This window comes from Dipodomys spectabilis, unplaced genomic scaffold (genome assembly GCF_019054845.1).
Source record: "Dipodomys spectabilis isolate Male_0828 unplaced genomic scaffold, ASM1905484v1 ptg000066l, whole genome shotgun sequence".
NCBI classification, from domain to species: Eukaryota; Metazoa; Chordata; class Mammalia; order Rodentia; family Heteromyidae; genus Dipodomys; species Dipodomys spectabilis.
Window position 1 is genome coordinate 13,692,692 of NW_024870743.1, and position 16,044 is coordinate 13,708,735.

Sequence of the window (16,044 nt, forward strand, 5' to 3'; positions counted from 1 at the left end):
TGATGTAGAAGAGAGAAATTAAAATGTAGCATGGACAATAATCTATTCACAGTGAGGAAAATCTCTCAAGTAATCATTTTGGAATTCCTACTAGGTTATCAAAAAGGAGAGAAATTCAATTCCATTCCTCTTTACAAATCCATTTATCTTTAGTGCTTTGGAAAACAATGAAGCACATTATTAAGGCGGATAAATATGGGTGTCCCTCGGAGATAATAGAGCCACAAGGGGAAATAAAACTGGGCAAGAAAATGGGACCACTTTTATATCCACATTTCAAAATGGGTGGCTAAAGGGTAACTGGTAGTGATAATACTGTGATTCTTAATAAAGCCTGTTGAGGCAATCTTCAAAGTCTCTAGGAGTTAATCTGAGCTCTGGGCATCTCATTAATAAGAAGATAAGAAGGTATCTACCAAGCAATGTGCTTATTCATCAAGCAAAGCAATGTCTTTGGAAGCTTTACCTAATAGACACATGTTCAGCTTCTATGCACTTGGCCATGTTAGTGACCTGGATAAGGGGTGATAAGAGGTTGCAATCTTCAGAGTAGAGTTTGCAGAATGTTCATTAGCTTGTCCTGAGGAATGCTAAGACAAGTATAGTGTAGGAAGTATAGGAGGTCATGATTCCCCTATACAAGTGTGTGTGTGTGTGTGTGTGTGTGTGTGTGTATGTGTGTGTGTGTGTGTGTGTGATTTTGTTTGTGTTGACATCTCACTGATAAAGAATTAACTCTCCACAAAGCAATGTATCTATTTATCTAAAACATTACATTTATGTTTATGTAAATATATGCATCTATATGGACATAATTTACTTTCTAGATACTTTTTATGCATGTTATTGTATGTATACACATATGTAGATGTATAGAAATATATATATATATATATATATATATATATATATATATATATATATATATACATACATACACTCTGTGCACCTTGAAGCATATACTACACTACTACACTATAGAACAAAAGACGTTGTAAGTCATATGTAAAAAAACCCTCACAAAGACAGACTGGCTGAAGATATAATTCTACCATTTTCATGGTTCAAATAGAGGCTTGACTTGGAATGTAAGACATAGCCCAGATGAAACATGCGTTAGACTTGGAGAAGTTTCCTAGTCTAAGACAATAGCATGTTCAGCCAAAGGCCCACAGCATTCTTTATCTGCTACAGACTACAATGTATTTTATGATAAATATTTTATGAACACATTCTGAGTTAATTTACAAAGATATTCCGGAAGATTCCTTTCTTACATTTTTATTCTCCTGCCATATTGTTGTGCCCGGTAAAACAACCAAAACTCAAAACATATGGCATTGCTTTGAGCCACCCAGCTTATTAATGCCAAAACCAAAATGTAGGACTCATACTTCAATTCTTAATCAAGTTTTATTTCCAATTATCTTGAAAGTGTTGCACAGGAGACCTTTATTCTGTTTCTGAATTTGAATCTGGATCATTGGAAATTTCAAATTAGCCCGTTTTCCATATCATGATTCTTTAACAAGAACAGTATGAAGCAGATAAGTTCTATGTAAAGATCTTGTATTTTGTATTTTTTTAATTTTTATCGTCAAGGTGATGTACAGAGAGGTTATGGTTACATATGTGTGGTAGTGAGTACATTTCTTGTTGAACATTGTTACTCTTTCTCACTTTTCTCCCACTCTCCCTCTACCCCAATGGTCCCCTCAACAAGTTGTAAAGTTCATTACCAACATATTGTCTTGTATTGCTGTTGTATTGGTTCACTCACTGTCCTTTGTCTCTCCATTATGTTGTTTCCCTACCCATCTCTAATTCAGATAAATGTATATAAAAAATACACAGAGTATCTAAATCAAATACAGTGACAACAAAGGATAAACCATAGGAGGGGAAAAAGAACAATACTCATTGAAGTAGGCTAGCAATTATTTTCCTCACTCACTAATAATGTTTGCTGTATTTTCTTATTGAAAAAAATATAATTCTCCATAATGATTAGTGGTTCTGCTCAAAGCCATATGGTAATATTCTGTATTTATCTGGGACTCAAAAGCTCTTGGAAATCATTGTAAAGAACACAGCTCCAGAAATAGCCAATTGCAAGAGGAAGACTATTGAGTGAAATCATTCTCTAGGGAAAGAGCTTGACCCGTCTGGAGACAGTCACTATTGTGTGTTCATTGCTTGGAACTGATTCCTTCCAAACAGCTCCCCGACTTTCTTCAAATCACAGATATAAAGCTTCAGCCAAGTGAGTCAACTCATTCCCTCTGGATCTCCAGAATGAAAATTGGATAATTCACATATTGTGAAATCAAAGGATACTGATATTTCAGCTTGAGGGCATATGGATGTGTAAGGACTGTAGGGCAAAACATAGTTTTATTAATTTTGTTTTACATCCTTCCTGCAGCCTAGCATCTTAAACATTAATTTCCAGTGGCCATGAGAGGTGCTATTCCTAGAAGGTGTGGAGACCAGGAAAGCCATGGTGTGGAGAATTTGACTAGGTCAGAATCATGGAGGTGGAAGTTTTAGGGGGACTGGGACCCATGAAGATTTTGTTCCGTTTTATTTTGGTTTGGTTTGTTTTTTTAATGTTTTTTTAAATTTTAATTTTATTGTCAAGGTGACGTACACTGTGGTTAAGTTACATAAGTACAGTAGTGAGTATATTTTTGTCTAACTTGCTACCCCCTCCCTCCCCACAAAGGTCCTCCTCTTTCCCTCCCCCAAGCTCCCCCAAAGTTGTACAGATCATTTCCAAGATGTCGTCTTGGGAATATCTCTGTTGCATTAATCCCCCCACCCTCGTTGTCTTTGGTCTCACCCACAAAGATTTTAACATTACCTTGTGCTGCCCATCCTAGTTGAAGAAAAAAAAAAGCATGATTTTATTGATGTGAAGATTGCCTTCTAGTTGCAGCCTAGTTTCCATTTTTTTCTTACACCAATGTCTTGAAAGGCTTTGCACTCTCTGTTTAGTTTTCACTTGTTCCATTGACTGCTCAGTAAACTTTGTCAGAAGTAATCCCATCAGGTTAGTATTGACCTCCACACTACTAAAACTAATGAACTTCTTGCCATTTTCTGATCTTCCTGAACTTTCTTTGTGTCACCTGAGTGTATAGCTTCCTTCTTTTCTTTCCTGTAATGGTGAAATAACAGCTAATACGAGTATTCACACTCCCTGTTGTTTCAAAAAGCAAATTTGGTGTGTTTCTTGGTGCACAGTCTAGTTAGTGCAAATGTTATATGGCAGGAGTCTTCTTCAGGCTGCCTGTTCCCAGGGATGCTCTCACCCTGGAGATCCTTCTGAGAAATGCATCCCGGACGCCAAGCCTGCACCCTATGGGGTACTGAGCTTCTGAACTTCTTCTCTGTCCAAGTAGATCTTGGGTGAGCACTAATTCCAAAGATAGAATCCTCAAAGAAGCAAAGATGCCAGCATGCTGTGCTAGTTCTGTTGAGTGTTATGTAGAAATTGCTTGTTATCATTTTTCCTTTCTATTTCTCTGCATGGTGGTCTTGGCTCTGAATTTTGTGTGACCACAAAGGGACAAGAAACTTGCAGTCTAGTAAGAAAGTGCACAACAGGTGCTTAGCATGCTCCATACTCAAGAAGGCTCAGAGAAAGCATGTGTCACGTTTACTGATGTCAAGGGAAGATCAAGAGAAAAATGCAATAATCAATGAACCCTCATTGCCAAATAAATGTATTCTTTGTTCTCACCAAAGCCAGTGGTAGACAGCTTAGAAGGCCATATTGACACTAACCACAGCTTCCCACATATTCACTGAGGCTTACTTGCATCATTAAGCAGTTTCATTGGAGTTTTCATTGCATAAATAATCAGTTTCTATTGCATACATCATATTGTGTTCCAATCTGTTTCATATTTTCTCTTGCTATGTTTCTTATAGTATATGCTGGGAAATACATCAATGAGTATTGAAATAAAATTCCATCATACTTTTTCCATTTATTTCATGATATTAGGCCATCAAATTGATTTCTACTTAAAGATGTTACTTAACCAGAACAATATTATATTTCCTCCTTAATTTATGGATCAATATGGCCACCTTATATATTTTTTTCCTTAGTATTTTTTATATAGCAAGAGAATAATGAAATCCCCAAAAATCCAATCTTCCCTCTCAGTTTTCAAGTAAGCATGTTGCAATATTATCCTGAAAGAGTCAATATTCTTGCTCAATACACACGTGGGGATAGTAAGTTAAGGTGTGAAAATGGCAGAACAGGATAAAAACAATTTCCTTTGTTCAACCATATCTGATGCTCTAGGCCTCTCAACTCTGGACTGCGACCCTCAGATATCAGTGTCCTGAGAAGCTAGGATTATAGGTGTGAGCCACCAGTGCCTGGCTTGACTATGAACTTTTCATGCCTTTGAATATTCACAATCTTGAAGCCAGGTCCAAACTACCATCACCTTTTCTCAGATAAGGCACCCGCATTCACAGATACTATAGAATTTGTTCAGGAAATCTATTAATAGATAAAATCAGTGCCCAGATCTAGGTCTGTCTCAAGGAGGTCATCTCTACTTTTATAACTTCATACCTGATGTCTGGGTTCAGGAACAAATGGTTCAGTGGAAAGACAGATGGGACAAAGGTAAGGCTAGGAAAGCTGTATATAAACAGAAAGGCAAAGACTGAGCAGAACTTTATGTGAGTTATTATACAGTCAGAGGAGAAGTAGTTCCCAAGAAACAAGAAAGAGCTCTGAATACTGAGATTGCCAAAAGTAAGGAGAGCAGAAGAAAGCTATTGAATATAGTGATGTTTGCCTTTGTAATCAGAATATACCCAATTAAAGGAATTGATAAAAGAAGGATACCCTGGAGATGCTTTCTCCCCATCTTCGGAGTTTATCAGACTCCTCACTGTTCGCATACAGATCACAGCCTTACATTACAATTTGGATTAAAAAATGTACTAAGAGAGTAAAAGAGAGCAGCCTTGGTTTATCGTTTGTTAACATCCTTGAACTTGACTGTATTTTGTAATTATGTATGGTGTGAAAAACAATTCTTTTGCACAAATCTCCAGGTATGGGATACAACATGTAGTTATTTGTGCAAGCAGAAGGCAAACTTGACATGCATTGTTAAAGCTTTCTATTCCATTTCAGTGTGGTTTGGAAGGCCTTATCATGGTACAAGGCAGAATTTCACTCAGGGATTTTTAACTCAAGAACTTGAAAAGACTTGACTTTTCTAAAGTATAATACAGAAAAACTAGGTTCTATAATTCCCTTAGCCAGAATTAAATGGAAGAAAAACTGAACCCATTGTTAAATGCCTTAATCACACAGATTTTTATTTTGTGCGTGCTATTCATGTTTGTAAATTTAGGCTCATTCAGAATCTTCAGGATTTTGGCATACTTATTGTAACTCTCAAAATGGAAAGAATCTAGTGAGTAGCAGTATGGTTTCTAAATTTATCCCATTTATTTACTTTTTAAATTTATCCATTTGAACTACTGTTTTATGGACCATATTCTGGGAAACAGTCATTAAAAGCCTACTGAAAGCAAGCACAATTATTGAAGCCTGGGTCATCTCTGAGTTGCTTTGCAAATATTACAAGTTCCTCAATTAAATCCTCACAATACTATGATTTGGACTTAGCATGCCCACTTTATGGATGAAGGAAATCAATAAGAATAACTAAGTAAGTTGCTCAAATTCACACTATCATTCAGAAGTCTAGACTTCTAGTTAAGGCTGCTGATTCTTGGTTCATTACCATTCCTTTATTATACATGTTTTTCACTGGTGTTGACAATAAAGAGCTCCACCCTTCTGGTGGAGGTCTAAGCAGCCATCACATTCTGGGAATGAAACCACCAGTATTTTGTACTATATAGGCAATTTGCTATCATCATTACATTTTCCTATTAAGCACTATTGAGATTCTTCTTTTCCTGATTAGATGTGTTGTGTGTGTGTCTGTGTGTCTGTGTATGTGTCCGTGTCTGTGTTACAGAAAATGTTGCCCACACCTCACATTGCCTACATCCCTCTCCTTATCTGCCTAACTCTTAAATTCTTAGAGGGTGTCTTTAAAGATACAAACTCTAGTGGCATTACCTTCTTTCCTGTATTTCTTTTCTATTCTCTTAATGATTGAATGACTGATCGAGATATTGTGGGAATATGCGAATAAGCTTAATTCTATTTCCTGCCTCACTGAGTGAATGTGGCCTAGAAAGATGGCTCTGTCTGTAGTGTGAACCAGTGCAGAGATCACATCAGTTCCCCTGCATTTGCACATAGCTGATAATCAGCTCTCCATATAAACCGGCAGTCAGATGAAGCCAGTTATCTGGAAAGGTGTCTGTGTCCTGTTAGCATCTGGATCTGTCTTGACTTCATACACTCCTCAGAACTGAGCGGCAGGCTGAGCAGCCCAGACCCCTTCCTGACGGGGAAAAGTCAGTGATATTGCCTGGAAATAACCAATACAACATGTCATCTATTTCAGGAATCACAAAAAATCAACTATTACCACGTGAGAGAAGCAAAGCTCATGCTTTTCAAATGCCCATGCGTTATACACTATCATATCTTTCAGGCTGAAAATTATCACCATACACAAAATTCTTTCTTGTTGCTATATTCATTTACTGATTATGAACTGTATCTCAGCTGCTGAGATAATTACTAGAGACAAAAATATGGCTAGAAAGCTAGATATTGTGTAAATACTTGAGAATGTTCCTTTTGGAAGAAATACAGGTATTAATTGATGGGCTTTATTATTCCTTCCACTTTGATGGTATGAAGAGTTTTATATTTTTTCCAATTCTCAGATCTGGCCCCAATAGGTGAGACTCTTCAAAAGTGATCCTAAAATTTTAAAATGCAGTAAAAAAAAGATTTTAAATGTATATACTGTCATTCATTTCACAATGTATAGCACTGAATTGTATAGCATCAGTCATAACTGATATTATGCTAAGAAAATTCCTTTCCTTTTCAACTGTGAGACACAAGCTAATCAAATCATGCATAGCGGCATATACAAATTGCAGGGGGAACACCAGAAGTAGATCCATATTCAAATAGTCATATATATATGTGTGTATATATATATATATGTATATATATATATACATATATATATATGTATATATATATATATACATATATATATATATATGCAATTTCCAGGTATTCATAAGGGCAGAATGGTACATGTTGCGAGTGGAATCAAATTAAGAGGGAGGAACAGAACCCTCTGATCTGCTCCTACTTAAATTAGTGCGGTTTCTTCTTTTACAGAAGAGAGCTGACATCATTTCTTTTCAGTGGTACGAGCGCACCAGGCTCCTTAATACAGCTTTGGGGATTAAATGTTTCCCAATAGACAATGCAGGTGTCACTTCTGAGAAACACGCACACTCTGTTAACACTAAAGGTGGCAGGCAATTCTGGAACTATAATTGGAGCTTTTCTTCTCCATTCCAGTTGCATGATTTCTCTTTCTCTTTCCTTGACTTCCTTAACTTTATAAATGAATACGAAGGCTCAGCCTCATGCTGCAGCAACGATATTTGCTTAATCCCTTTAGCCATCTGTAAAGCCGGAGTAATGCACTCGATCAACTCATCAGTAGTGTGTGTGTGTGTGTGTGTGTGTGTGTGTGTGTGTGTGTGTGTGCATGTGTATGTGCAGGCATAATGCAGATAACACATCCAGAGAAGCCTGCCCAAATGCACACTTCTGTTTACTTAAAGATTTAAATAACCCAGCACAAAGCTGTGACTTTTGGGTCTAAACGAATTCTCAGAGCCGGTTACTCTCCTAACCCATTTGCACATGAACTTGGTCATTTAATTCTGATTCCAGGCTCACGGTGACATACGCTTAAAGGAAGTTGCATTATATGCCATTCTAGAATTTGCTTTAGCCAAATTCAAATTCTAGGTGGTGTTAACTCATTTGTTTTTCATTAAGTTCTTTATTAACAGTCAAATCCCTTGATTATTACACTTCTCTGAACTTTCCTGTTAATCTTACTTACAAGTCACATAATGCCTGAATACATTTCTCTGAAATGTTGTTCAGATAAAAGAGCTGACAGTGACAGTAATTAACTTCTAAATAAATATTAAAATGAGACGGTATGATAAATACCCCTAGAGAAAGGATACATGACTAAGTCTCTAGGACTTTAGGCATCCAGTCCATTGCCATTTGAGCTGAGGACAGTCCTGCCACTGATTCTGGAAAATGTTACATTATCCTAAAGAGCCTCTTCTTTTAGTTTTCAGGTTTAGCTACAATTTTTCTGATAGTTTGCTTTTCACACACTTGGTCACTTAACAATATGTTCAACTGTCCAATGTTCCACCTCCTTTCTGCATGTAAAATTTATCCTAAGGTAAATACTAAATTCATAATTTTTTCATCTTTTCATGGAAGAGCCTTACACAAAACCAGCTAGAAATCCAATTGGTGCTCTCCATGTCTGCCTTGAATTAAGGCTCCTTTGCTCACAAGATATTCATCTCAAGTCTGTCAAATGAAAACTGTGAAGGTGTTATGTGATTGGCTGATTCTATCTGTGCCAAGCAAGTAGGTTCATACCACACAAGTGTGAAGTTTGGCATCTGATTAAGAGGCTGAAATATTAGCTCTGAACTTGGGAAGAACTGCTAATCATCTCTCTGCCTTCATTTCCTCACCCAAGAAATGTGGAAAAAGAAGTATATCTTCAATGGAGACAGAGTAATTACTAAATAGAGTAATACAAGTAGAATTCTTTACCCAAGGAATTCACTAAAGCCAAGATATGGAATCATCCCAGATGCCCCTCAATGGATGCATGCATCAAGAAAGTGTGGTAAGTTTAACAATGGAATTTTTTGTCAGTCATGGGGCTTGGAATTTTACTAACCCACTAGAAAGTATAATATTGTGCCATTTGTAAAGAAATGGAAAGACCTGAAAAAATTGTGTTAAGTGAAGTAAGTCAGGTGCAGAGGGACAAAGGTTTCATGCTTTGCTTCATATGTAGAAGCTAGAATTAGCCTATAAAACAGTAAACATGTCGGGTGGCAGGCAAATGTGTACAAATGTATTAACTGAAATATGGTAGATTCAAGGGAGATCTCAAGTAGTGTAATGCTGTAGAAAAGCAAAGTCAAATCCTAAGAAAATAAGTACCGGGAAATGGGTACTTGCAAGGGGTGGGCTGGAGGCAAGGGAAGAAGTATATTGGATGAAGAGCTGAATGGGGAGAAAATGCAGTCAAGAATTCAGTGCATTAGCTACAAAATTAAGAAGAGTGAGGGATGGGGTGGGTAAAAATGTTGAAAAGGGCGACATCAAGATGCATTGTATTCATAAACTACTTTGTTAAATGGAAACTCTTTCCTACAGTTATTTAAAGACAATACGTTGTTTTTTTTTTTTTAAAGAACTTGATTGTATATAAAAAATTCTTTACTCAAGCTGGGCAGAGGGTTGGTCAGTCATAGGCAACTTCTAGCAATCTTCACCAGGATTTCAGATGGGAGTTCTCTGACTGGTGACACTTTGGGAAATCTGAACAGCTTTAATCATGGAGACATGGAGACATACCTACATACTTTGCCTCATTTCTTAATACGTGTGATGAAATAGAAGCAAATGGTCTAAATAAGAGTTGTCATAGCTCCTCAGAAGGCACTGAACTAATGTTTCTCTGTTAGCCTTTCCTTATAACTCACACCCATCTCTTGAAGCACAGGTGTGACAGGGCCCATGTCCTACTTGTCATTCGTTTTGGTATGTGGATGACAAATGGGTGGTTTCTGAGAATGAATTTCAAAATCTTGTTGGCTGGAAAATAGTACTAAAAAATTAAACAGGTTTAATGTCAGAAGCCTGGGCCTATATGAGGATAAACATGCAGACATTTCACACAGCAAAAATATGAAAGATGGAATGTAGTGTACCAGGGCTGAGGGCCCATGGGATACATGGCTTCCTGGATACATTGTTGAGAGGTACATGTGATGAGGAGGATGTCCACATGTCCCCTGGACCCAGATTATGAGGTATAGATTAAGAGTGTTTTAATGGTTAGACCCCTGCTCCTAGGACCACTCTGATCCTACAGGTCAAGCAGTTTAAGGAGTATTCTACTTATAGAGCTCACTCAGCTTCAAGAGTGTGGTTTACTTAAGCACTGTAATGTCGGACATCAGGCAAGTTGAACTGACAAGAAGACCCAGAGCTGCTTTCTCTGTCCTGCTGAATAATAGCTTCATTAATTCAAGCAGGGAAATTCTGGAGCAAATAAGCACATAGATTGATGAGTGTGCTGAGCACGTAGCATGTAGGAGCTGGGGGTGCACTGCTCTGGAGGGGGAACCCCCTGCCAGATGTAAGGTCACTCCAGCCTCTGACCTGGCCCTGCCCCTGATTTATCACAGTGATGTAGAGCAGTACCTTTTGAGGGTTGGTCCTGGACCAGCGACCACAGCATCACTTGGGACGGGGTTAGAAACAGAAATCCGTAAGCCTCACTCTCTATGCACAGATTAAGACATTCTGGGATGGGGGCAGGGGCGGGCGGTGGAGGGAGACTCAGAATTTGTTCTCACAAATGCTGCACATTCATTCAGATTAAGAATCTCACCAAGTAATAACAGTGGATGCTTGCATTGCTTCCGCAGCTCATTGTGTGCTCTACCAAGTTTAAATTGAGGGGCTCCTTAGAGTCATGTTTGCAGCCACAGAAAATTATCTATTTAGTGTATATGAATGTGCTTCCATGGTATCCCTAGCCCCACAAGGGGCAAAGTGAATGGCAAGCAAAGCTCAGAATCTGAATGGGTTCTATGGAAAGCATTCCGAGAGTCTGGAGAGCCGTCTTCATTTCCTTGGTCAGAGACCTAGGGTTAATTACTTCTCACAAAGACGGCTGGTTACTAGACCAAAAGACTTTCTTTCTTCTTTTGGGGAGTTGTAAAGCAGATGTATCCCTTTTCTTAAACCATGAAAATGTAGGCAGGGATGAGGCTACAATTTTATTCCCGCATTCAGCTTATAAAACTATATTCCAGCCAGTGTGCTTTAAATTAATCCTGAGTGTAACCTGAGAACTAAAATGGTCCAATCCAGAGATGTTGTTTAAAGGTAGCACTGAACTTTAGCCCTCTCTATAACAAGAAAGAGAAAAGAAGGCTTCAGACACAAAATTAATGGAGCTCAGAAGACTGTACCTGGAACATGAAAGCAAACGCAGGAACGTTGTCTAGCCATCCAAGCTGTATCTTCTTCAATAAAATGTCTGTGGGGTTTTGGAAGGATCAACTTCCCCGAGAAGAAAGTGACAGGCACTTTTGATGTCATAGTCCTTTTCTGTCCTTGCCTAGGATTTATTTCTCCATCCATTTTCCAATCTTGTTTCTCTATATTCAAATACTTCCCCAGCCCTAACCTGGCATTTTATGTGCAACCATTTGTAATTTTTCTTCTTCTTGCAACATTTTTCTTTCTCTTGTGTCATCAGTCTTCCCCTCCCTCATTGTCTTTACTGGTATTTCACTTAACATTGTTGATCATTTATTCTGTAAATGTGCTCCTTATGATAACCTTATATGAGGTGTCATTTCTGTAATGACACTAGAGAAACTATTCAGGAAATATTATTTCTCCATCTCTTTAGCCATCTCCTACAAATTATTCCCACACAATGTTGATTAATATGTAATCAACATGCTCAAAAGCGGACTTCTATCTTCAGCCTGAAAAAAATGTAATTTTAGATCATTTGGCATTGACACATATTCTCAAAATAAAGAATTAAGTGTGCTTAAACTGAAGGATAGAGGTGCCTTTTCAATGAAAAAGGAGGTTTATTTTTAGGCCCTTTATAATTTTTCTCATTTTTCATGGTCTGCTCACTTCATCCTTCAGTTTTGCCAAATAACCTTCCATTATGCATATGGCAAAACCATCTATTTTATTCCATACAAATAATTAAAATTTATCCATGCTACAAGCCTTTAGGGGATGCTTACTGGCAGGTGATAAGATGCTAGGCAAATTGTGCCGGATAAAAGAAGTAAGGAGACAAAAGTCCGGTTCCTATGCACTCTTCACCTCTCTCTCCCCTGTCTCTCTCCTCCCTCTTTTTCCTCATCTCTCTCTCTCCATCTGCTCCCTCACCCTCTCGTTCCTTTTCTTCTTTCTCTATCCTACCATTCTCTCCACCTTACCTCTAGCTTGGTTTCGTTTCTCAGTCTTTGTCTCTGTCTCTCACTGTCTGCCTCTCTCTCCCATCCTGGCTCCTTCTAAACCACTTTACTTTTACTGTGCAGATTTAAGATCAATAACATGATGTTTTACTATCAGTATACATAGTGAAATGATTACAACAGTTAAACAGATTAACATGTCTATCTCCTCACATAAATCACTTTTATACGTGAGTGCAAGAGCTCGTGAAATGTGTTCTCATAGGCGATTTCCAGTATACCATAAAATACTATGAACTGTAGTCTTCATAATGCACATAAAATCTGTAAACTTGTTCTTTCCCTCCAACTTGTACTCTTTGACCAACCTGTTCCCAAGTCAGGCCCACATGGGTCGGTACCATTCTGTTTGGTTTATGTTTGTTTTGTCCCTAAAAGATTACCTGTCCAGCTTACTTCTTAGGACTCTGGAAATCATATGATACAACACACAGTAAATAGCATTGAGCATTGTTAAGGTTTTGACTCAATATCTTCCTGGACATTGACATTTAACAATGAATGGATCCATATGGAAATGCAAACCTACTTTTATCACTCACTGCTTCCTCACACCTTTCTCTCTGTGTTTCATATTTTTCAGTACATAGCATCTCCAAGATAAGTTCAGATGTAGCTCTTGGCTCTTAACAATTTCTCATCAATCACACGGATCCTACTCTTTACCCTAATGTACTTCTAATCCATTTTACTTGAAACCATTTTTTTTAATCTCAGCAGTATTGACTAAATTGTCTGGGATTTTTTTTTGCAGACTAGATCACCAATGCAGTTTTCTAATCTTTTTCTCACCTCTAAACTCAACAGAGAACAGGAGGTTCTCTTTATGTTGCAAAAAATGTTCACCATATTTCTTTCTTAAAATCATTCACTGTGTTTCTCCCACCTGCCTTTGTAAGCTATTCTAAACACAAGAACTCTTATAAAGTTGATTTCACCTGATAATTTCAGCCCCTCCTTCCTTTGGTCCTCTCAATTTGCTACATTTTTCTTCTTAAACACTCTTCCTTTACCTCATCACCTTTCACCATGACTCTAAGTTCCATGCATTAGAAATAATAACCTAACTTGCACATTAGTTTTTTCTCCAAGATCCCTCACAGTCCATGATAAACATCTGTTGTATAAATGGGCTGTTATAATTATTCAAATGAAAATGAGACATGGTTACTTTCTGCAAGAGGCTTAAGATAATTAAATGTTGACAAATCACTATGATGTGAGACAATATATAGTAAGTAGATGACTAGCAATAAAGGTACTAATGATGAGACAATGATCTTTGCATAGCACTTACTCTGTTCTAGATATATGAATACCTACAAATATGAGCTCATTTCATTCTTACAGCAAGCTTCAAGGCTATAATCTGACAACAGGCTTATCTTTATATTCATGTAGTGCTGAGGCTCTGTGGCTTGCTCACACTATTTACCTGGTATATGAAGACTTCACTACATGGGTGGTCTGGCTCTGAAGTTCTTGTTCTTGATCTCTAACCTATAATGACATATTCAGTAAAAAGAGAATATCTATTTACTGGAAAAAGGAGGTGAAAGAACAAATGAAATGAAAAGCAGAAGGAGGAAGAGGGGAGGAAAAAAAGGGTGAGAGGAAGGGGGATGGAGGTAAGAGGGATAGATCTATCCTGCACAGGAAAGGTGAGTGAAGGTTTGACATGAATTTAGTAGATTGTCATTCTTATGAACAAAGAAGAGCCAAAGAAGTTTTAGTAATAGAGAAGAAATGGTTCATATTATTCCACCCCACAAACTTCATCTGGCTTCCAAGTATCAACTGGACCCTTCACTCAGACCCTTTCTGAGACCTGTCTCAACAGGTCTAAAACTAAGTTCCAATTTCTTCCTGCCGACAAATCTCCTTGACTTGTGTTCTCTCTCTATTTTTTCTTTATCCATGATGAATTTCTCTTTCTAGTTGCCCAGATTATTAACACAGAAATCATCATGAACTCCACCCCATTTCTCCTGACATAGTCTCTTGTACCAGAAACACTCCTTTTTCCACTAGGTAGATATACCTAAAGTTCCCCCTTCCTGAATTCCCAGGGCTACCTCTCAGTCTGGAGACAGGATCACCTCCCCAGGACCTCACTTGAGGCAAACAGGAGATTCTGTAAGCAGTCAGATCTCCTCCCTGCTCTATTCAAAACCTTTCACTCATCACCACTTGATGCAGATTCTGAATCAGTATTCTTATTGCGGCCTATGACATCCCTGTGATTGGGGTCCCATTATTTCCCTGTCCTCATTTCCTGTTGACCTGAGACTGCTGAAGTCACTCACACGGGCATCTTTACTTTGTCAAGCACATTAGTCTTGGTAGCATCAGACCGTTAAACCACATGGTACTTTGTTTCAGTATTTCTTTACCCGTTTCATCACCTTTCAGTCTTAGGGAAGAGCTTACTTGTTCATTTTTTAGCATATATTTTTTGTTGATGTTAGGGAAATGAACCCTAAGATATGTATTCAAATTTTTTTTTTCAGGTGATTGTTTCTAACACATTTATAAGATTATTTCTTTGTTGCTTTGCATGTCCCTCCCCCATGGTATAACCCCTGCTTTCACTGTATTTGAGGTTGGTATAATTTGTGGAGGGGAAGGGAAAAAACAAGTCGTTTAAATAGGGATACAGGTGGATCTATTGCAACAATGAGATTTACAAGTTGTAGAAAAACGAACTTTACAACTTTGGTGGGGAGGGAGGAGGATTGGGGGGGGGCAGGGGGGGATGATGGGAACGGATGGGAAGGGGAAACAAAGGAGGAGGCTACAATGCTTCATAAGAAATGTACTCATTATCTTGCCCATGTATTTGTAACCCCTCTGTACAGTATTTTCACAATAAAAAAAGATACTGTACAGAGGGGTTACAGTTACATGAGTAAGGTAAAGAGTACATTGTTACCTCCTCCTTTGTTTTTCCCCTACCATCGCTTCCCTCCCCAACTCCCCAACTCCTCCTCCTTACCCTCCCCCCCCCCAAAGCCCCAAAGATGTAAAGTTCGTTTTCAACATAGTGTCTTTTACATCTCATTGTTACAATGGGTCAACCTGTATCCTTATTTCAGCATTTTGTTATTTCCCTTTCCCTCCCCAAATTAGAAAAAGGTATAAACAAGATGCAGGGTGCTGTTATCAAATACAGTGAAAACAAGGATTATACCATGGGGGAAGAACATGCAAAAGAAACCAAAAAAATCACATAGTACATTACAAATACTCTTTCTTGCTGTTGTTTTCAATGTAGTTATAATGTACTTATTCATTTTTTAAACATTATTTTCATTTGAATCCAAGGCATCATGCTGGCTAGGCAAAGTATTCTACATCTTGAGTTTTGCACCCAGCCCTTTTGTTTTTGTATCTATAATTTTGAGATTAAGTCCTTCTGATTTTGCCAAGGCTAGTCCGGAATTCAAGATACTCTGGCCTCTGCCTCCCAGATAACTGGATCTCCAGGAACATGCTCTTCCTTCAACCCAGATCTTACCCTATTTGGGAACCTCACCAAAGCTTCTGATCACTCTCACCTTATTTTGCTTTTCTGTTTTTTTTTCCTTACAATTTCATGTTTTCTATGGTACCTTATCATTTCTTTCATTATTATTTTCAATCTGCTATTCTATTGTCTTCCAGCCTGATGAGGACCTAAGAGTTAGGAGTGCTTGTGTGCAAGTCCAGACATGTTTCAAAGTGGTCAGCCAGCCCAGGCCCTTA